Source organism: Cetorhinus maximus, chromosome 9 (genome assembly GCF_964194155.1).
Source record: "Cetorhinus maximus chromosome 9, sCetMax3.hap1.1, whole genome shotgun sequence".
NCBI lineage: Eukaryota > Metazoa > Chordata > Chondrichthyes > Lamniformes > Cetorhinidae > Cetorhinus > Cetorhinus maximus.
Genome location: NC_135887.1, coordinates 94,377,038 through 94,400,151, shown reverse-complemented (window position 1 = coordinate 94,400,151; position 23,114 = coordinate 94,377,038). Strand labels below are relative to the sequence as shown.

At 42.1% G+C, this 23,114-nt stretch overlaps 1 protein-coding gene across 1 annotated transcript in view; it reads left to right on the top strand.

Moving 5' to 3' along the window:
* Positions 1 to 23,114, top strand: part of otog (otogelin) — a 322,018-nt gene that overhangs the window by 125,562 nt on the left and 173,342 nt on the right. The window lies entirely within an intron of this gene.

The window sequence follows — 23,114 nt, the reverse complement described above, 5'->3', positions numbered from 1 at the left end:
TATTATATGAGCATTATATATTATATTCTCTCTGGCATAACAGTTCAAGGCAAGATTATGCTTGTTGGTTTTACAATTACTGAACAGTTGGGGTATGTGGGATATTTTTCTTAACACCATTTGTGCCTCTGCTTACTGTATATGCACACCTGTACTGGTATTGGCAGCTATTAGTGCTATTTCTTAGACAATCTCATCTTGTCACATTGGGATGGCATTTTCTGCTTTACAAGATGAATTGTATCTTGAGTCCTTCATAGCTCTGGAACGTTATATTCCAGGCTTTGTGAAATGAGTACATAGGTCTTACCAAGAAACAAATCTCAAAAAAGAGACATGTCAAAGCTTTTCGATTTGTACTCATCGGGACATTTCTCAAGAATACCAATACAAGGGGAAAACAACATTTTATATTGTATGAGAAGAGAGTGCTAATTGGTTGGCAAGTGCTAGAGGTATTGCCATGGATGCCTCTATCAATCAGAGTCCACTTGCCAACCAGTCAGCACTCTCTTCTCACATAATATAAATTGTTGTTTTCCTCTTGTATTGGTATTCTTGCAAAGTGTCCTGATGAGCGCAAGATGAAACGCTTCGACATGTCTCTGGAGAGAATTTTCTCCCCGTCAGGTGGGCGGTCAGGAGCGGGCGGGGGTGGGTGTGGAGCCACTCACCACCCACGATTGGCTGTGCGCTGCCATTTTATGTGGGCAGGCCAATTAAGGCCCACCCACCCCCTCAGCGCTACCTGTGCGGGCGGGGGGAGGAGAGAGAGTCGGGGCACAGAGCTGCCTCAGGGAGGTTAATTTCCTAATGACACATTGAAAAAAAAAATAATTCAGACATGTCCCCTCAGCTGACAGTGTCACATGAGCTGGGACATGTTTATGAATTTTCATGAAAACTTCTAATGAATTAATAAAACCTTCATGAAACCTCATCCCGCCCAGTGAAAAGATCAAGAGCAGATAAGAGGCCAGGGGGAGGGGTCCAGGTGGAGGGAGAATACTGGAGGCGAGTGAAAGGATCCATGGAAGATGGGGAGGACTCCTGCCTAAAGAAGTGAGCACGGAGACAAAGACAGTGGAAGAAGAGTTTAGCATCGTGCCGAGCCCGTAATTCATTGAAGTGAGGGCGTAAGGGAATGAAACTGTTTCAGTTGCATACTGATCTATTAGGTCAAGGCATTCAGCATTCTTAAATTAGTGAGAATGAAAAATGTGAAGGCTGTCTGGGCTGTTCCCTTGCCTACCAATCTTAAGATTGGACGGGCAGCCCTGACAAATACTTCAATTAGTTTATTAATGGCCTTAACAGGCCTTTGACAGTGTGGTGGGCGCACAGCCGACTCCGGTGCGTGCCCGCCGAACTAAAGATTGGAATTACGTGCGGTGACGTCGGGCATGCGTCCCGATGTCACCGCACGTCATTTTACACAGCGTGCAGGGCCACCCCTGCACACCGAACAGAAGATTCTGCCCTCTGCCTCCAGCAATACTCAAGTTCTGTACTACCAAACTCTATTTAAAAAAAATCTTCCTGCTCCTCACCAACTTGAGAATGCTGAATACTTTGACCTAATAGAGCAGTGTGCAACTGAAACAGTTTCATACTCTTACGTCCTCACCTCAATGAATTCCGGACTCGGCACAATGCTGAATTCTTCTTCCGCTGCCTTCGTCTCCATGCTTACTTCTTTGGGCAGAAGTCCTCCCCCCGCTTTCACTCGCCTCCAGTATTCTCTCTCCACCTGGAGCCCTCACCCTGGCCTCTTACCTGCTCTTGATCTTTTGATTGAGAAATGTCGGCGTGATATCAGCCATCTCAATTTCTCTGCTCCTCTCACCCACTCTAACCTGTCTCCTTCTGAATTTGCTGCACTCCGTTCTCTCAGGTCCAACCCTGACTTTGTTATCAAACCTGCTGACAAGGGTGGTGCTGTTGTTGTCTGGTGTACCGACCTCTACCTCGCAGAGGCTGAGCGCCAATTCTCAGACATATCCTTCTACCTCCCCCTGGACCATGACCCCACCACTGAACATCAAGCCATTGTTTCCAGGAGAGTCACTGACCTCATCTCCTCTGGAGATCTTCCCTCCACAGCTTCCAACTTCATTGTCTCCCAACCCTGGACAGCCCGCTTCTATCTCCTCCCAAAATCCACACACAGGACTGGCCCGGTAGACCGATCATGTCAGCCTGTTCCTGCCCCATGGAACTCATTTCTTCCTATATTGACTCCGTTCTCTCTCCCCTTGTCCAGTCTCTTCCCACCTACATCCACGATTCCTCTGATGCCTTACGTCATATCAACAATTTCCAGTTTCCTGGCCCTAATTGCTACCTCTTCACCATGGACGTCCAATCCCTCTACACCTCCATCTCCCACCAGGATGGTCTGAGGGCTCTCCGCTTCTTTTTTGAACAGATGCCCGAACAATCACCATCCACCACCGCTCTCCACCGTCTGGCTGAACTTGTTCTCTCACTGAACAATTTCTCCTTAAACTTGTCTCACTTCCACCAAATAAAAGGTGTGGCTAAGGGTACCCACACGGGTCCCATTTATGCCAGTCACTTTATGGGGTATGTGGAAATTCCTTGTTCCAGTCCTACTCAGGCTCCATCCCACAACTATTTTTTCGGTACATCGATGACTGTTTCGGTGCCGCTTCATGCTCTCATCTGGACCTGGAAAAGTTTATCAATTTTGCTTACAATTTCCACCCCTCCATCCACCTTCACATGGTCCATATCTGACACTTCCCTTCCCGTCCTTAACCTCTTTGTCTCAATTTCTGGTGATAAATTGTCCACTAATATTCACTACAAGCCCACCAACTCCCACAGCTACTTTGACTACAGCTCCTAACACTCTGCTTTCTGTAAGGACTCCATCCCATTCTCTCAGTTTCTTCGCCTCTGTTGCATCTGTTCTGATGATGCCATTTTCCAAAATGGCGCTTCTGACTTGTCTTCCTTCTTCCTTAACTGAGGTTTCCCACCCACTGTGGTTGACAGACACCCCAATCTCCCATCTGACCCATCTCCCACGCCTCTGCCCTCATACCTTCCTCTCCCTCCCAGAACCATGATAGGTCCCCCTTGTCCTCACTTTTCACCCCACCAGCCTCCGCATTCAAAGGATCATCCTTCACCATTTCCGCCAACTCCAGCATGATGCCACCACCAAACACATCTTCCCTTCACCCCCCACCCCCCATTGGCATTTTGTAGGGGCCATTCCCGCTGGGACACCCTCGTCCACTGCTCCGTCACTCCCAACACCTCATCCCCCTCCCACTGCATCTTCCTATGCAATCGCAGAAGGTGCAACACCTGCCCCTTTACCTTCTCCCTCCTCACTGTCCAAGGGCCCAAACACCCCTTTCAGTCTACTGCATTCGCTGTTCCCAATGCGGTGTCCTCTGCATTGGAGAGACCAAATGCAGACCGGGTGACCGCTTTGCGGAACACCTTCGGTCTGTCTGCAAACATGACCCAGACCTTCTTGTTGCTTGCCATTTCAACACCCCATCCTGCTCTCATGCCCACATGTCTGTCATTGGCCTGCTGCAATGTTCCAGTGAAGCCCAACGCAAACTGGAGGAACAGCACCTCATCTTCCAATTAGGCATTTTACGGACTTAACATTGAATTCAACAGCTTCAGACCATGAACTCTCTCCTCCATCCTTTTTTATCCCCTTTTTCAATATTCATGTTAATTTTCTTTTATCCATTTATTTTTATTTTCATTTATTTTCATTTTTATTCATTGTTTTATCCCCACCTTTTATCCTATTTTCAATCCTTTTTCCCACCATCGTCCCCTCCCCCTACCCCACCTCCACAAGGGCCATCTGTCACTTGTTCATGTTGGTCTTTCCAGAGTGCTTACCCTTGTCCTGCTATTATCACATTCTGCTTTCTGACCTTAATGCCACCATCAGCACCTCCTTTAGCCAGTACCACTATCATTAACAACCCTTTGTCCTTTTGTCCATGACATCTCTGGCAATCTCTCCTTTGTCTCCACCTATCGCTGGCCTTCTATCCAGCTTCACCTGCTTCAGCCCCCCTTGAACAATATAAATTTCATCACATCTTTACTTCTTTTTAGCTCTGAAGAAGAATCGTATGGACTCGAAACGTTAACTCTGTTTGTTTTCTCTCCACAGATGATGTTAGACCTGCTGAGTTTTTCCAGCATTTTCTGTTTTTGTTTCAGATTTCCAGCATCCGCAGTATTTTGCTTTTATATTAGAATTTCCCTCCATTAACTCAAAATATAATAAATATAGTAGTATTTGGGACCTGAGTAGTTAACATATAAATAGATGAAAGGAAAGAACTTATATTCGTATTGTGTCTTTCGCAAGCTCAGGACATCAGAAAGTGCTTTATAGCCAATTAATTACTTTTTGGAGCATAGTGACTGTTTTAACATGGGGAAATTCAGCAGACAATTGCATGGCAAAGCAGGGTCCCACAAAGAGGAATGGGATAGTGACAAAATAATTTGTATTTTATTGATGTTTATTGAGCAATAAATGTTGTCCAAGAAACCAGGACAATTCCTCTGCTCTTCCAGTGGTTATAATATTTTTATATTAGTTAACTAGGCGGAAAGGACCTTGATTTAATGTCTCATCTGAAAGATGGCATTTCTGACATTGCAGCAATGTTCTTGCAACATTGCACTGAAGAGTCAGCTTGGATTATGCATTCAGGTCACTTAAGTGGAACTTGAACCCATGACCTTCCGACTCAGGCGAAAGAGCTACTGCTGAGCTGTGAAGTGTTGAGCTTAAAGAATCTCATGGTGCACAATTTCACCCTGTGGGCAGAGTTCAAAACTACAGGCAGATGTGAACCAAGCTTTTTGACTGTGAATGCAAATTGGAAGGCAGCAACTTCTAGGCATATATGGCACCTGCAAAAACACGCATTAGGTGTCCTGCATATACAAATCAAGGTATTAATTGGACCCCACTTGAAATTGGACTGCAATTGGGCAGAGGTTGTGCCACGCATGCTCTGCCCATTTGTTCAGGATTTTGAGTATAGGTGAGAGCTTGGCTACAGTTTCGCTTAAACACTGGACAGTGATCTTAATTCTCTACTAATGTATACCTCAGTCATCAACACTCCCTAAAAATAGGTTGGTACAATTAAACTTCTAATAAACAAAAAATACAGATTACACGTGGATTAAGTTTTTTGGGATTATATTTCTGTAAAACTAGCAATGATGAGTCTTTGTTAACCTCTGTTAATCTATACAACAGAAATCACTCCTGACAATAAACCTTAAGTAGAATCCGAACAAAGCTGACACAGAATTTTTAAGGTTAAAACCTAGTAAAACTTTTGTAAAAGACCTCCTGATTTGACAGCACACATACCCTCTGATGGAGGCTTCAGATGATGAGTGTTTGCTCTTTGAAAAACATTGAGATTCTATAATTCTACTCCCTCCTATTGAAACCCTTGTTAATTTCTTTATTATCTTCAGAATCAGATATTCCAATCTTTCTTGGGCAGCCTTTCATCCATCAGCCTTCATAAGCTTATCTTATCCCTTAAAAGGTCCTGCTCACCAATCAGTTCTGTTCTTGCTGGCCTACTATGGCTTCCTCAAAAAACAAATGGATTTGTGTCAGGTGGAAGATTAGCATAGTAAAAACTTTCCCCCTTCCAAAGAAATATAACTATTTACAATACATGCTCATTTTTAGCTACCATTACAGAAGTACATAGAACTGATGAATCTATGAGTCTCTAAAGTGTAAAGGTAAACCATTTGTATGGCAAGATCTTGTAATGGTAACCTTGTCTGGAGGTTTCTTTAATTGCTGACAGGGATTGTCATTCGTAGATGTTGTTCCTGGTTGCATTTGGGATCTTGTCCTAGATGCAGTAGAAATGCATGGTGGTTGAGGAGCTGGAATGAATCTGATTTGTCCTCAGTTGCACCTCACAGTTGCACCTCACTGTTGCCTTTGTGTGTAATGACTTCATAGGACCTTGGTTCTGAACAAATCCTTGTCACCTTGGCTGGTTGCCACCAACCTTTTTGGGATCCTGGATTTGAACTTATTGTCCCAGCTGCAAACCTGGCAATTCTGTACCTGCATTTTTATCATGCACGTTGGTCATCTTCTCTTGTACTTTTAAAAGCTACTCTTTAGCTTCTGAGAGAATAGATGGGTAAGAGTAGGTAAACCGATCTGCCAAACATGAGCTCTGCCAGTGATGGAATAGTTGCACCTTAAGGTGTCACTCTCAATTGGAACGATGTGTAGGTCTTGCTTGGCCTGTCTACATTTGAGAGTTGGGGATTTCACTGTGCAAATCATTCGTTCAGCTAGGCCATTAGATCTAGGAAAATGGGGAGAAGAAGTAGCGTGATCGATATTCCACTTCTTACCCATATCTTGAAATGGTTTACCAATAAGTTGGGGACTGTTATCTGTAATCTCTCTCTAGGCACACTAAATAAACTGAAAATAGCACTTAGGGTATTTGAAACAGTTGTGCTTGACATATTGAGCAATTATCGAATATTGGGATACTTGGTAAAGTAGTCGACGATGATGGTGAAGTCAGTACTATGGACGTGAAAGAGGTTGGATGTGATTTTGGACCAAGGATGAATAGGCACTTCATGTGGAATCAGTGGTGGCTTTGTGCTGACTTGGCATATGCTTGACATGCTTCACACTACTTGATGATGACTTCAATGTCACTGTTCATACCCGGCCAATGGACTGTGTCTCTTGTGCGTCTTCTCATCTGATCTATGTCCCTGTGTGAGTGATGAAGTTGTGAAGAATATCAGGTCACAAAGATTCCGATATGATGACGTGCTTACCTTCAACAATGGCTCCTTGGGAGATGCCTAGCTAGTCCCAATAAGGCCAAAATGGTCTCATGTGTTTGTGGACATGCTGAACTGAATCAGGCCATCCTTCAATGATGGTTTTCCGCAGTTTCTGCAGTGTGGAATCTTTCACCATTTCTTCTTGTAGCTACTGGCATTTGCATTTTGCAAAATGCTCCAGATCAAATGGGAGAACATATTCAAGTTTGATATCAATGAAGTCAACTTGTAAATCTAAGGATATATTTTCTGTTTTTGCTGGGTTAGACAATCTGCTAAATGTATCCGATGTCATCAGGAAGCTCACAGTCGTAACCTTGAATCTTATCAAGAGAGGTTATAATCTTGACGGTGCACTGGTCAGTGCTTTTCACCACATCATCTCCAGTGGCATGTGGTTGGTCTCTACCACAAATCTTTTTCCAAATAGATAGGTATGAAAACACATGAGTCCAAACACTAAAGTTAATATTTCCTGCTCAGTGTTGGAGTAGTTGCTTACTATTATGATCCCAGCTGATGTTACTATTGGACAAGCCTGATCCCAGGGTGGAACTCAGCTTGATGGATCCTAACTTTTATTTTTTGATTAGATACGTGGAGAGTGGCTACTGAACAGAGTCACAGGAGTCAACTGATGAACTTTTAACAAAAGAATAAAACATTTATTAAACAGAAAAAGATGAGCTATATTACAATACTCCTTCACCCACAACTATACATTTACAGACATATACAGATTCATAAGAATATTGCAAGTTCCGAAAGCTGTTTTATACTCTAATGTTCACAGTAAGTACACAGTCCATGTAAGCCAATAGGTGATATGCGATCAGATACACCACACTCTGAAACTAAGTGACAGATGCCATCCTAAACAGATGCTATGGATTTCTCATCAAATCCCCCCACCCCCCCCACCCAGAGGCTTGTCACGCCGTGAGCCAACCAGTATCACTGAACTCTGTCTTTCACATGAGGATTTCCAATCTCCATTCTCCAAGAACTCACTTTGGAATCTTCTCCCAAACTGACAATTTCTCTCAGATGTCTTCCGCAAGGAACCACCTCCAGGGTTTCCAACTCTCCTTCTGATGTTCCTCTTCCCTGGATCACCACGTGCATTCAAGCTTTCTTCCACGTACTCTCTCTCTCACTGACTCAGCCATGCCAATAGAACACCACTGCTTCACATGCCCCTAGTAAAGAGTTTCAGACTTTTGGCTGCTCCTTAGATCTCCTGGCTTCTCCCAAGCTAATATTGCTTTCAATCTGCGTCCTGCAGCTTTTTCCATCTAAGCTTGGAGCCTTTCTCTACTCCTCACTCTTAACTTCACCTAACAGGACCTTTTACAGGTTCCTGGCCTTCTCCTTTGACTTAACTGCCCTCTTGGGACCTTTCCTGTTCCACTCACTGGATTTAGGGACTTTCTTCTTCGTTTTTTTTTGGAACCTGCTCCTTTCAGTTCCTTCTCCTGGCCACTGCTTCCAATTTTACTTTGGGACTTGCTATCTGTCCCTCTCTTATGCTGAATCTGCTGGCAACTCCTTTCAACCTTGGAGCTGACCAACTGCACTCAAACTGAACTGAAACTACTTTTCTGTCTCTGTGGGGCCCCCTATTGCTAGGCAACAGCACAGTTTTTTCTATCTTGAGCATGGTCGGTGAGGCCAGGACTGGCCGCGAAACCGACCGCCACCCGTGATTGGGCCCCAACTGCGATTTCACACTGGCTGACCAATTAACGGCCAGCCAGCATGAAAGAACCTCAGTGCTGCTGGGGTGGGGATGGGGGGAGTGTGAGTGCTGAAGTGTGCACATGCATGGGGGTGCGCTCAGTGAAAGCTCCCTGAAGGCACAGAGCTGCCTTAGGGAGCTGAAGATTTTTAACATTACAAATAAAGAATTGAAAAATAAGGAAAACATTTCCCCTTGTGTGACTCTGTCACATGAGCAGGGGCATGTTAAAAATGAGTTTTTATTTTTTTTATCAATGGTCAAAACTTCATCCTGTCCATGGATGAGGTTTCGCAAAAAGTGCAAAGGAATCTTGGCCTATTTGCCTGCCCACCAACCATCAGGTTGGACGGGCAGGGAAAAATTCAATTTAATGAATTAACAGGCTTAACAGCCATCTTAATTGTCGGTGTGCTGCCAACTCCCGCTCGTGTCCGCCGACCAAAATATCGTACACATGCGCCTGATATCGTCGAGAGCAATTTCACACTCATGCATGCTGAGCGCACGCCTGCACGCTGAGCTGAATCCCGGCCCTTATGTTTGTTTTACCTTCCTTTCAAGAGTCATAAAATCTCATTAGAATGCAGGCACACAAACCAGCCTTAGACCTGCTGTCTCCACTCTAAAATGAAACTAGATCCCAGGTTTCACCTTTTTAATCCACAAATAGAAAAATGTACTTTAAACTTAAAGCTAAAACTTAAACTCAAAGCTATAGCTTATTCCTAACACCTACAAATACAAATATAACTTACTTAAACTATCTCTAGTTCCTAACATTAAGGACAGAGATTTTGAAGCAAATGCAATTAGTTTATCTTTTTGTAGTATGCATACTTCCAGACCTTTTGTGAGGCAGCTATCTCCAGGGTAGTTGTCCCTAGGACTGTAAAATTGCAATGTTGATGCTTCTGATAATGACTATTTCAGTGTATTGAAGAGGTATTGGTGGTGGAAAGGCATATTCTTTCTCAACAATCCTCTTAACGATGAAGATTTTAGAGCAAAATTGGGAATGTATGGAGACAAGAAATTAAAGAGACTTAGACATCGCCAAAAATTGTCTTTATCTTGAGGAGTTGGCATGGCTCTAATATCCTCAATTTTACTTGGATCCTGGGACATATACCAGCACTGGGATAAATAGAACCAAAGAACTGGATCTCCTGCACGTTGATGTCACATTTCAGTCCATTGAACACCAATTCTTCTTTAAATGCTGCTTGCATCAATAAGTGCAGATTATGGTCATGTTCTTGCTTTGTTCTTCCCACAACAGCAATATCATCTGTGATACAGATGCATCCTGGCATAGTGCATCTAATGCGGTCCATGTGAGCTTTAAAGAGATCCTGGATAAGAGATATTCTGAAAGAAAGTCATTGAAAATAATATCATCTCAATGGGGTATGAAATGTAGTAAGCTTTTGGAATTTCTCCGTGGGATGCACTGAACAGCATGATTGGCATCAAGCTTCGAGAAAAAAATTGCACCTGTAAATCTCAGATTTAACTCTTATAATGTGGGCATTTTCTAAGGACAATGTTTCAAAGTTACATTTAAATATCATGGATCAAGGCATACTCTAATGATCCGTCCATCATTAATGACACGTGATTGAGCTGCACAAATCTGTGTGCTCTTGTACTCATCTAATGATTCGGTCTTTCTTCAGTATTCAGTCTTTCCAGATTCAGTCTTTCTCCATTTTGTATAGATCAATCTTCAATTTATCTTGTATGTGGATTCTCCACTTACGTGGTGGATCAAAGGATGGACTTGCATTCTGCTGCAAGTGTATTGTTGTAGCTCCCTTGAAACTGCCAATTTTGTCAAATCATTCTGGGTATTATTTCAATGTTAGGTCATGAACTGAGGTGATAAGAGTAGTTTCTGAGGTTGATCCGCCTTGTGATGTCTGACAAATTCCATGGATTATTACTAGTGTAAAGTCACGGCATGTCAGTAGACTTGCAATCACTGGGCCTTTATTTTCCACAATATAGAATCTCTAAGATACCCTGGAGGATTGATTGTACTGGCACTCCAGGACTATGGATCCTGCACATGGGATTAGTGGACCATTGTACTCTGAAAGTTTCACAGTAGTAGGTTTCACTATGGCCTTCCACGTCTGTGGATACATGTTGTTTAGAATTCGCAGAGGCTGTTTGTTGTCACTTGCCCCTGTGCCAATCTTGGCAATATCAAATAGTTACCAACTTTCTCAGGGAGGATAATTTGAACCTTGGCAAACACTTTAGACAGCATCTATGTTTTCCACGAGATTGACCGTTTGAAACCTATGTTCACTGCTCCTTGTCTCGTTGTGCATATCATTGTCATTTTCTGCTTTGTCAGTCACCTCATGTATATGTTTCTGATGGGCTACTGGATGATCATTCTTAGAGCTTGAAGATACCCATTGTGCATGATTTGTTGGGATCGGTACATGGCTCTTTGTAGCTGCATCAGCCTTTGCTCTAGTGCATTGCAATTGCCAATGGCCTTTCTTCCACATGCCTTGCAGAATTGATGGAAAGCTGAGCACTTCCTTGGTGTATGCAGAAGTCTGCACCTTCCACATATCTTGCTAGGCTTGGGTGTTCTAATGAGTGTGTCAACAATTGGGGTTGCACTTAAGACCTGTAAGCAGGTCGCAAGGATTGCTTCGTACTTTTGTCCATCCTTGAGTAGCGCTTTGATGCTATATGTTTTGTCTAGCACTCTTTCTGGAATGCTTCCATTGGAGTGGATGTGATCACCAACTCAACAATTCTGCCTGCTAGCTCAGTGTTTGAAAAATTACAGTAAGTACCCTTTTCTCTGCATCTGCTCCCAAAGTGATCTATGGATTCTGTAGGCTTTTGTTGAAATGACATGAACTCTGGTCAATAAATACAGAAGTTTTAACATAATTCTGAATTGGTCTTCCAATGTAGTTGGTATCTTTCTGATGTGTTCACACTGTGTAGGCCTTCATTCCCAGTTGCTGGTGAATTTTTATGGCTTGCTTGTTTGGTTCAGACACACCTGAATCAAGAAACCATAGCTTTGTATGCTGTTTAAATATTTTGAATTCAGATAGTCAGCTGTTCAGACATTCAGCTGCATCCCAATTCAAAATGGTGAATTTTGTGGACATCCTGACAATATCCCTTTGTCCTTCCTTCTTCTGTAGTACCTGGGATGAGTGTCCTGTAGCCGCCTTTGGGCGCTTTTCCGAAGCTCTGCACATGAAGATGAGTTGTGGCGGGAACACATGATGGAGTAATGGCATCTTTTCTTTTTAGTCAATTTATTGTTCAACAACTCCCGAAATCACCCATTATAATCACAGCCTTCTTTGGCCTGATTTTTATGACTTTTTAAATTTTTGTTTGACTCTCCTTTGCTCAGTATTGAGCCGGCCCACAATGTGATCACTTGCATTATCCGACTGTGCTAACTCGGTGCTGGTTCTTGAGACGCGCTGTCCTGCTCACTGAACTGCCAGGTGATGCACTGCAATCTCACCATGAGAGACCTGTCTGCTTACCTGCTCTTTATTTGTGCAGCAGCTCAGCACTGTGTCTTCAAAGCTTTCTTCTTTTTAAAAAATAATTTACGACGTTGCTGGCTAGGCCAGCATTTATATGCCCATTCTTAATTGCCCTTGAGAAGGTTGTGGTGAACTGCCTTCTTGAACTGCTGCAGTCCATGTGGTGTAGGTTACACCCACAGTGCTATTAGGGAGGGAGTTCCAGGATTTTGATCCAGTGACAGTGAAGAAATATATCTCCAAGTCGGGATGGTGAGTGGCTTGAAGGGGAACTTGCAGGTGCTGGAGTTCTCATGTGTCTGCTGCCCTTGTCCTTCTAGATGTGTTCTCAACACTCTCCGACACTGCAGCTTTGTTGCCATCTGACCAAAATGTCAAAGGTCACCTCATGCCATGTAGCATAATCTAAGGCTGTTCAACATGTCATACCTATACTTAACCTTGCTGCTACCTGTTTTACCACCACTGATCACCATGCCATATTATTATAACAATACAATACCTTGAGCTTATTTAATGTACAAGACACAAGACACCAATCACTCATAAGGAATTGTTAAACATGTTGTGGATTCATTTATAAAGATTATGCACTTGAGAACAGTTATAAATATCTATAAAGCTTGAAGGCATCAGGTGTGTGTGCTTTGCTCATAGCAAAAGTGAAACTAAGACTGGATCACATGACACATTTCTAGTGATGTCATGTTGATATCCCTTAAAGTCATATTATAACAGAAACAGGCCAATTGACCATGGTAGCATAGTGACCTAGTCTGATCTTACAACTGGAACTGCACATTTCTGCAGTCCAGTGACACTATTGGAAAGTAATCATGAGTAGAAACCCTGGCTGATTTTTCTTTATTGACATTGAGGTCAAAGGACTATCACTTTGACAACTAACTTAGCATAGACTAGAGATCAAATATAAGATTTGGGACTTGATACCGGGCTGAACTTTGCATTCATTCCCTGAGCCAGCATGTAAACAACTGGTTGCAGACCTATACCAAAGTTGCTCTCGACTAAGTAATGCACAAGAGTGGCCCAAGGTGAATTGTTGTGTGCTCCTTTCCTCCTGTCAGAAGTACAATTCCTTTAAAACTTCCTTGAATAGCTCATAGTAATAAGTTAAAGCATGATGAATAGTCATGGGTGCATAAAGCATGAATTCTTGATAACACTAACACCACAGCCATCGATTAATTCCGTCTATTCTTAAATTACTTTTTTTTTATTGCAGAAATGCTTTGAGTCATCAAATAGTTCATTGGGGACAATCTGAAAAATATATCAATTCTTGTGGCATTAATACTTGAGAAACATATGATGGAATGAGATTCTATACTTGTGCTATAATGACAGTGGCATCAAGTGAAAATTTCTGGTGCTTTAAAATGGTTCTATTTCTCAGCTGTAAACCATAGTGTTCCACTCATAAAAGAGTAATTTGTTAAACTTTATTACCTTTGGTGTCCTCTCAATAAGCTGCTTCTGATTTAGTTTGAATGGTAAGCAAGTGGTATGCAGGATCAGGTAGCTTCTAAGAAGCTTATCAAGGTTCATAGATGAACATTCAGAATATCACATCTTAATTTAAGAAACAACCCTTGCAATAAATTAGTGCTGTTTTTGCTCAAAAACATATTTGTTCATTTTTTTCATCAAGGTAAATAGATTTAACACCTTTGAAATAGACCATTCCAAACGTTTGGATTTTCACAGACTTGTTAATAGAAATCAAGAAAACACTGAGTTCTTTGCCGTTGGCTTTGGAGTCTAGAGAGTCGCTGTCAGAATTCCATTTAATAGTCAAACTCTTACAGTTCACGGTCCTCAGCATGAGCCAGTGGTTTCAGCGGAATAAGTAAGCAAATTAAATGGAGTTGGGGAAGGTCAAACAGTTATCAATAATTGCTATAAAATGAGGCTGAAGAGGACCTTCAATGTAAGTACTGTGCTCCTATGTAAATGATGTAAACAAAAGGTTTTTAGAAAGTTAATCTTTTGGGAAACATTTAACCTTTTCTGTGCCAGACAAGTTTACTCTGGATGTGTTTCCTTTCTGGGAGTCAGTAACAAGTACATTCATCAGTCAGCAGTGTTTTCCTATTTAGATTTGGAGAAACTTGTCAAAGACTGACTTACTTACATAGTAGCCATGCACATGTGAATCTTGAGATGTTTGCATGTCACTGGCTGGAAAAACAGACTTTGGAATCAGTGTTTTAGGTAATAAAATATTAAGTATATCAAAGTTATTCAAATCTCCAAAATGGATGATGAGAGTAGAAGACCCAAGACTACTGGTAAGTGAAAGAGTTTGGATTTAAAAATAAAAATGTTAGGTAGGTAAAATAGATTATACAGGAAAAAGACCAAGTTAAAAGTTATAGGACAAGAAAAATAACAGGAAAATGCAAGAATAGAGGATTACTTGTACCCTATTCCTTATGGTCATCAGGAGAACTATGCAAGTGCTGAGGAATGGAATTTTTCCCAGTTCCGATCAGTGTAAGCATCAAGTACTCCCATCGCAGGTACAACACAAACAGGTGCAGACTAAAGATTCTCTTGCTCTGCATAAGGTGCCTCAGCTAAAACCTTAGATCAGTACCTAATTGATTGTAATGGGACCAAATGGCCCAGATCTTCCAGTCTCCGGGTAGCTGGAGACCGGATGTATGCCCCAAGATACACTGTGGGACCCTTTGGAAGTCCCAACTAACTCCATGGGAATTGCCTCGGAAATTTGAACTCCTGATGGGCAATTTCCCTGGTCCCTGGGATCTTCCGAGTAATTCTCCAATTCTGAGTTAGAGTCGAAGACTTTGGACAGTTATGACCTAGATTACCCAGGAAATGTTAGACAGATTAAAACCTAATCTAACTCCTGGGTAACTAAAGAACTTACCTCCCAATCACTTACACTGACCCATCTGACTCCCCCCTTGACCGCTTAACTCCCCCCATGACCCTCCCCCGCCGCCACCCACCCCATGATTCCCTGACTCCCTCTAACCTGAACTGACTAGCTCCTATCAGCCATCTCCCCCACTGACTCTCCTGTTTCCCCCCCCTACCCCGACTCTCCCTGACATGAACTGACCCAACCTCACCACCTATTCATCAAACATCCTACCCACCTTCCACCCCACTCCTTTATCCATTCTACCCCCTTACCCTCTTAGCTCATCCACCCAACCCTTATCCACCCTAACCCTCAACCATTTGCCTTACCCATCCTACCCACTTACCCATTTACCTTACACATGCTGCCTCCTTACCCAACCTATCCCCTTACCCACCCTACCCCCTTACCTTACCGCCTACCCCTTTAACCAGCTTATCCCATAACCCACCCTGTCCCCTTACCCACTTACTTTATTCACCCTATCCCCATACCCACTTACCTTCTCTCCGTAGCTTTTCAAAGAAGCTTTGCGACATTTCAACAATTTACTTATCAGAATATGACAGCAAGTGCTGTAAAAAGTGGGTATGTCTTCTGTGCGGATTCTCTCTGCTGCACCCTCTGCGGTTTCCTGCAGGTGAGTTCTGCAAAATCTTCCATTGGAAGATTGCCTAAAAAAATCAAAGAAAGGTAAGTGTATATTTTTGTTTGTCTGATTAGAGTCAGAAAAAGAGGTTCAAACCCTGAACAGAAAATTTAGGTTAATGTTGCCTGACAGTTCTTAACTGATCACATAGGAATCTCAACCATTAGCCTCTTAGGTAAAAAAAAAATCATTCTGCTAGTAATTCAGGACTGCAAAATGTCATTGAGAACATTTCTTAGCTAATTTACATTACGATATATTGCTATGTCATTATTTTATCAAATTTCATTGCACCAAAGTTCATTGTAATTTAAAAAAAGATTTCCTTATATGAATTGTTGTAATATGTAAGACCTGCCAATAAGGCTCAGCTGCTATCACAGTTTTGCTGTATGTAAAAAAAAAACCTTGATTTATGTAGAATCCTATCATGTCTCTCAGCAATGCCTCAAAGTACTGCAAAGATAAATAATTACTTTGAAATGTTGTGACTTGTTTTTGAACACAAGATCCCACAAAGAGAAATTAAATTAATTACTGAATATTAAATTAAATGTATCTATTTATAGTAGGCTGGCCAGTAAAGCCTTGGAATTTATAATTCCCACCTGAACTTTCAGAATGAGTCTCAATTTGACACCTTGTCCCAATGGCAAATACTGCAGTAATGAGCACTCCTTCAGTGCTGAGCTGGAATACCAACCCAGATTATGTGCTCAAGCTCTGAAGTGGAATTTGAATGCACAATCTACTCACTCAGAGATGAGAATGCTGCTGCTTGATTCCTATCTGTCTAATGTTGGAACACAAGCAATGAGAAGATGCTTTACAGAGGTTTTTCTCCAACTGAGTTTCATTTAAAAGTGAGCCAGACATAGGGAATATATTTTGGTTTACAGTTGCCAGCTGTGCTATTACAGCAGTAATGAAAATGCAACTCATTCTAGTTTATTGGCTTAACTTTTTCCTGAATAAATTGTTTTATATATTATTTAAGCACAGAAGTATTTGCCAAGAGGATTGGATATCCTCTAAGGAGCTTAACAGAATCATAGAAGAATGCTCAGGACCTCAATGCTATTTAATTAAACCAAACCAAAGCACTTACATTATAATTCTAAGTTGCATTTTTTCAAACAGTGGTTTATTTTGTCTTTGGCCACCAGCACAATGCAGTAATGCATTTGTGGTAAACTGCAATGAATATTTACGTTCAAGCATCTTTTAACTCATAGGCAGAAAGATTATTTTATCTCTTACTATGGCCTGAATCTTCCAGTGAGTACAGCATTGCTGCTGCCTGTGAAGATCTTCCCAACTTGACGCTATTGATCATTTCTTCTGGGATCTTGTGATCCTGGCTATCAGAGAAATGAGCAGAGCAGTGTCCCCGGGGAACTCCACCAAAGTGGCGTAGAGTTGGAGGAACGGTGTTAGCTGCCGTGTTCTGGGAAGTTTAAAGATCCAGTCTTTGAGTATGGGTTAGTGAATGGATGAGTGAGTGGGTGAGTAAGTGACTGGGTAGGTGGGCAAGCTGGATAGATTGGTGAATGGACGGTGGGTAGGTAGGTGAATGAGTTGGGGGAGTGGGTTCATGGCTGAGTGGGTGGTGGGTAAGTGGGTGAAGTGGGTAGATGGGTGAGGTGGATAAGTAGGTGAGTGGATACATGGATGAATGGGCAAGTGGATAGGTAGGAGGTGCGTGAGTGCCTGGGTAGTGGGTGAGATGGATAATTTGGGGTCAGTGGGGAGGTGGTTGAGGGTGATACGTGAGGGCGGGTAGTTGGGTCAGGGACAGTCAGGTTGGGGGGTAGTTGGATGGTCAGGGGGCTTGTAGGGTTGGAGAGATAGTCAGGTCTGGTCAGAGGGTGTTACAGGTGGGGTGTGTTGTTGGGTGGTCAGGGGTAGTTGGGTTAGAAAGCTGGGTAGTCAGGTCCAGTCGGGTGATTGGGGTGGACAGTTAGGTCTTGGTCGGGTGGTGTAGTTGGGTCGGGTCAGGGGGTTTTCGGGTAGTCGGAGGTGTAGTTGAGTTAGGTTGGGTTGGGGTAGTAGTCAGGTGGTTGGGGGATTGTCAGGTCTGTTTGGGGGGATAATCGGGTCAGGGGATAGTTGGGTTGGAAGGGGAAGTAGGGTCTGGTTGGTGGGGGATAGTCAGGACTGGTTGGGGGGGTGGTAGTTGGGTTTTGTCAGGATTAGTGGGGGGTCAGGGGTAGTTGGAGGATCAGGGGTAGCCAGTTTATCGAGGGATAGTTGGATTGGGGGTAGTTGAGTCAGATGGTAGTCAGGATGGGGGGGAGTCGAGTTGGGTCGGGATGGTAGTTGGGTTGGGGATTAGTAGGGTCTGTTCGGGGTGTAGTAAGGCTGGGGGGTTGGCAGAGTCAGGTCAGTGGGGCGATCAGAGGGTTGGGGTGTAGTTGGGTCAGATGGTAGTCAGGTCGGGGGGGTAGTCGGGTCTGGTCGGGGGCTAGTCAGGTCTGGTCAGAGGGTGGTTGGGAGTCTGGGGTAGTTTTACGTCAGGGGATAGTTGCGTTAGGTCAGGGAGGTAGTCGGGGGTTCAGGTGCGGTAGTCGCGTCAGATCGGAGGACAGTCGGGTGGTCGGGGATCAGTTGTGTGGTGGGGGCATAGTTGTTAGGGTATTTGGGGGATGTAGTTGAGTGTTTGGATGGGTAGTCAGGTGGTCAGGGTGGGTGATTTGGTGCAGGTCAGTTGTGGAGTTACCCAGGTGTTAGACCAGATTTTAAACTGTCTAACATTTCCTGGGTAACTGTCAAGGTAAGTTGCATGATCTGCCCTCAGTCACTGACTTTAGCTCAAAGTTGGGCACATTCATAGAGGGTCCCAGGGAGCAGGAGAATTTCCCATGAAAACATTAAACATATAAGTTCCTTTTGAACTTGTTGATCGTCTCCGCTTCCACTACCTTTCGGGGGGCTGCCAGTTCCTGCTCATTACCACTCGTTGCATAAAACAGTTCTTCCTCACATTTCCCTCCAACCCCGCCACATCTCTTGTCTAAAATGTTAAATCTGTGTCCCCTAGTCCTTGTACAATCTTATCTAAACCTTTCATTATCATAAAAGCATTTATGTAATCTTCCCTCAATCTCCTTTGCTTCAAGGAGAACAACTCCAGCTTCTGTAACTTAACCTTACAGCTAAGATCCATTGCCCTTGGAGTCATTCTAATAAATCCCCTCTGCACCTCCCAAGGACCCTCACATCCTTCCTAAAGAATGTGGTCACCAGTACTGGACACAATAAAGTTGTGGCCTAACCAGAGCTTTATCAAGGTTCAGCATAACTTCCCAGCTCTTGTACTGAGTACTTTTATTTATGAAGCCCAAAATTACATATGCTTTTCTAATTATTCCCCATTTCTTTCATTCCCTATTTTTCCTGATCACCTAAGTACAAGAATATTTAGTACCCAGTACTTCCCTTTTTTTGAGCCAAGTCTCTGTTATCATCACAATAACATATTCCCACTTGGTCATCTATGCCTGCAGCTCACCAACCTTATTAACCATGCTCTGTGCATTCACATAGATGCACAGTAAACCTAATTTAAATCTTGTTGCTTTCCTCTTACTCTGATCCATTTAATGCCTTACTATTTCTTACTAAAGTGTTATTTGTCACTCCCAATTCTTTGTACACCTTGCTTTTCCTCTCTAATGTTAAATTTTGGTTCCCACATCCCTTGGCTGGTTAATTTAAATCCTCCCCAACAGCACTAGAAAATTGTCCCTGTACAGGCCCATTCCCAATGGCCCAGTTAGCAAAAGCCCTCCTTCCTGCATCATCTCTCCAGCCATGCATTACCCACCAAATTATGAAGCTAGCTAAGATTTTGACCATAACTGCATATCCATACTTTACTTGTAAAATAAGTCTCTAGAGTTTAGAAAATCATTCTTCATGCTTTGATTGACAAATCACTTTTGTTTGATATGAACCTGAGTTTTTAATGTTCACCAATTTCTGGAAAGTGATTCATCAATGAGAGGCTGAATGGTGGGTTGTTTAAAATCCTTTGATCACAGAAATTAATCTCGTCTTGGCTTGTCAGTAAAGGATTCTGTTCACATCTATGCTATCAGCAATGTAATATAACACAGAAGTAAGTCTCAGCTCCTACAGCTCAGTGAATGCACTGTATTTCCTTTGAAGACAATTCTCAATCCTGGTGCTATGCACCAGTGGGAACGAAGTGCTACTCGATGTTCCAGGTTATCAAGAAATTGTTCCAACAAAAAATGTATTAGAAATGAAGCAGATGGCACTCAGAAACATTTCTTACGTGATTGTGGCCTGCACATGTTCATTAATTTTTAATACTATTTTGAAAAATGAAAATTCTATGGCTATCAGTGCTCCAACCATATTGTACTGTGATGGAATCCTATGTCAAGTAATAGAAACCCCAAAAAATGTATGCCCGTGGATGTACAGGTTTAAAGTGTTTTAAAAATAGCTGGAGTTAAGTTCAAAGTTGTCCTTCCATGTTAACCTTCAAAAATGAGAATTGGAGCCCAGCTGTCTGAAAAATGTGGGAACATCTGTAAATTGGACAGAGTTTAGATGTTTGATTCTAAATTGGAATGCTGATTGACATCATGATCTGCCTGATCTGCATTCTTTTGGCACCCATGCTAATGCCTTCACCAACATGATGTTTGGCACAATGCACCCACAATTTAGACACCAAATGGCACCAGTAGTGATCCGAGGGACAGCCATTAGCAATCTGAATTATGAGCTGGCAGAGTCTAAACCAACTGGAATATTTCATTCAATGCAAAATAAAGTTCAGAAAGCAAAATAAAGAGAGGGAAAGGAATGGGATTGAGAGAGAAAGAGATAAAGACAGAAAGAAAAACTAAAATATAATTTTAATTATTTTTAAAAAAAATTTCGACAATAATTGGAATAAGACTTCACAGTTGTAAAATTAAATTTTCAGGGCTAAAATGGTTGCTTGGTACTTATCACATCACTAAAAGTTCCCTTACACCTGAATGCATCAACCCTAACTTTTTCTAGCATGTTTAGTATGTAACTAGTACGTAGGTAGTGCAACTTCGCAACCTTATTGTGAAGTTTTCATGTCAGTTCTTTTGGCAAGATACTATTGGCAAAGCTTGTGGAGGCGCAGAGCATAACAGACAGCAACCTCAGGATTTCTGTCTTTAACTGCGCATGTGTGGACGCTGGAAGTTTCTCTCTGATTTTTTCAAAAACAATGGTCAGGGCCATTACTCACCATTACTCCTATCACAAAATCAGGGCCATTATTTGCCTCAGTTCATCAAAACTGGAATCCACTGACTGAAATGCTGAACCAAAACTTAGACACGATTTCAGCTAACAGAATGTAAAAAGTGATAACATTTTGGTCTTTAATGACTTGTTCATTCCTCAATGTCAGATTATTAATTCCTCCAACAGGAAATGGCCGTGGAGTATGAGTTAATTCACATATGTTGCAAGTATTTGAGAGTCAGAAATCAATTTGCCAAATTTAACCAAGGATTAGCTGAATGCAAATGAAGCAAGATGATTCTATTACATAGAAATTGATACTGTTGAAAAATAAATATTTTTTAAATATTTGATTTTCTCAGGTTTCTATCTTTGCTTCAGCGTGTAATGGTATATCACTTTGTTTCTATAGTTCATTCTTGTTAGCTAGCAAACAACACAAGTATTTAAAAACATCAACCTATTTTTGTTACCCAAGGTTAAGAGAAGGAAAAAAATGCACAAGGCCTGAAATTCCTGTAGAGAGGATGAACACAATCTGAGTGATTGCCCAGTGGAACACACACCTGCAATGAAAGCTCCAAGGAGAAAAATTCAGAGGAAATTGACCCCAGGTGGAATTAATTCATTTCTACACCATTTTTTTCCCTGAAAGGGGAAGAAAAAAAATGAAGAATTCCTTGTTTGGGTTTATTTGTACTTCAGCTAACTCATATCTGAGTAGCAGGGTTCTGTCCCAAGTTCTCCCACTTCTCTGGGGCAGGAGTTCCTATTGCACCTACAAAGGCATGGATTACCCACCTTTGTCATGTAAATGACTTTGCCTTGCAATATTGAAGCCAAGCATTTGATAAAGTGCCACATCAAAGGTTATTGCAGAAAATAAAAGCTCATGGTATAGGGGGTAACATATTGGTATGGTTAGAAGATTGGCTGGCTAACAGGAAGCAGAGAGTAGGCATAAATGGGTCTTTTCAGGTTGGCAAGAGGTAACGAGTGGTGTGCCACAGGGATCCATGCTGGGACCTCAACAGCTTACAATTTATATAAATAACTTGGATGAAGGGATGGTTGCCAAATTTGTTGATGACACAAAGATAGGTAGGAAAGTAAGTTGTGAAGAGGATGTAAGGAGGCTACAAAAAGATAAAGATATGTTAAGTGGGCAAAGATCTGGCAAATGGAGTATAATGTGGGAAAATGAAAAATTGTCCATTTTAGCAGGAAGAATAAAAGAGAAGCATATTATCTAAATGATGAAAGACTGTAGAGCTCTGAGATGCAGAGGGACCTGTATGCCTTAGTATATGAATCACAAAAGGCTAGTGTGCAGGTACAGCAAGTAATTAGGAAAGCTAATAGAATGATATCATTTATTGCAAGGGAAGTTGAATACAAAAGTAGGGAGGTTATGCTTCAGTTAGAAAGAGCACTAGTCAGGCCACATCTGGAGTGCTTTGTACAGTATTGGTCACCTTATTTAAGGGAGGATGTAAATGCGTTGGAAGCAGTTCAGAGAAGGTTTACCAGACTAATACCTGGAATGGGCAGGTTGTCTTATGATGAAAGGTTAGACAGGTAGGCTTGTATCAGCCTAGAAGAGTAAGAGGTGACTTGATTGAAATATATAAGATCCTGAGGGTAAATGTGGAGAGGATGTTTCCTCTTGTGGGAGAATCTAGAACTAGGGGTCACTGTTTAAAAATAAGGGGTCGCCCATTTAAAACAGAGATGAGGCAAAAAAAATTTCTCTCAGAGGGTAGAGAGTCTTTGGAACTCTCTTCCTGAAAAAGCAGTAGAAGCAGAGTCTTTGAATATTTTTAAGGCAGAGGTGGATAGATTTTTGGTTAGCAAGGGGGTGATAGGTTATCGGGGGTAGGCAGGATGCAGATTTGAGGTTACTATCAGATCAGCCATGAACTTATTGAATGGTGGAGCGGCTCGAGGGGCCGAATGCCCTACTCCTGCTTCTTGTTCGTATGTTCATATAACCCTAGTTACAACTCTGAGTCCAGACAGAATAATTCAGACTAGGCTTTACTAGCTCTTTTTTAAAAAAAAAATACAAATGATAATCCTGTTTTTCTAAAATTGTGTTAGTTTATTTAGATGTAAGGTGCT